This window comes from Fragaria vesca, linkage group LG6 (genome assembly GCF_000184155.1).
Source record: "Fragaria vesca subsp. vesca linkage group LG6, FraVesHawaii_1.0, whole genome shotgun sequence".
NCBI lineage: Eukaryota > Viridiplantae > Streptophyta > Magnoliopsida > Rosales > Rosaceae > Fragaria > Fragaria vesca.
In genome coordinates, this window is record NC_020496.1 from 29,767,330 (window position 1) to 29,768,463 (window position 1,134).

Consider the following 1,134-nt stretch of genomic DNA (forward strand, 5'->3'; position numbering starts at 1 on the left):
TAATAATGGTAATTAGCAATGTGACCTTCAGGGAAAAGAATTAGTAATACTGTCAAAAATACATAACGAAGAGCGAGCATAATACCTCGATACTGTATTATTTTCTAAGTTGGCATCATCATAAATAATGTCGATGTACTCATCCAAGTCAACTTCAGAATCCTCTTCTGAAAATGAAATGGTTATTCTTTCATCAAGGCCTCAGTTCTAAACATCATGCAATAAAAGTACAAATTTTATTATGTGCATTTGTTCCATTGGGTTTAGGTAATATTGTAGTATTGTGATTTGTGAATGTAATGATGACAACTAATGCACGTTTAATAGAATATTTCTTTTGTTTTGGTAGCTAGGTCTTTCCCGTAACGGTTTCATCATAAATAAAATAGCACGTTACATAATTAAAAGACCTAAATAAGTCTAAAATTGAAACCTATCAAGTTTGTTTGATTTGTCCAGTACAATTTGGTCTAGCAGCATAGTCTCCTCTTAGTAAGTGGGAGGTTGTGAGTTTGACTCATGAAGTTGTAATATGTGATCAAAAAAAAGTTGGCTTGATTTAAAGCTGAGACATTATACGAAGTGATTAATTGTAGAACCAGTAATCCTAGGGCTGGGCTTGGGTCTGGGCCCAAACCGGTACCCATTTTGCAAGGATTGGGCCCGGACCAGGTACCCTTCTATCGGGTCCAACTTTTGTCTTAAAATTTTTAGGACCGGCAAAGAGCCCGAACCGGTAAGAAACAAGCCGGTTTGGGACCGGTAAGAGCCCGGACCGGTCTTGCCGGGCAGTATGGATGCAACCGAACTAAATAATATACAAAATGAGAGAAAGAGAGGTTTCAAAGTTCACACCTCTCACATAGACTCCAAGGCGGAATCCACTAGAAGAGGTCGAGCTTTTGTTTAGTTTCGTACAATATTTTAATATATTCAGTTCTTTTGTTCACAGATCATATCTCTTTTCCTTCCTTCTTCATCTTATTTTCTCTTTTCCTCACATAAACTCTAAGGCGGTGTTTGTTTGCCCGATTAAGTAACTGGATAGGAGAAAAATACATATATTCCAGTGTTTGGCAATTCAGATTTGCTCTAGGACAGGATATTAAGTCTTGTCAGACCAGGATATCAAAA

General features: G+C 37.2%; 1 protein-coding gene across 1 annotated transcript in view; it reads right to left on the reverse strand.

Moving 5' to 3' along the window:
* The window catches only part of LOC101297866, a 7,223-nt gene that overhangs the window by 2,162 nt on the left and 3,927 nt on the right, over positions 1-1,134 (reverse strand). The window lies entirely within an intron of this gene.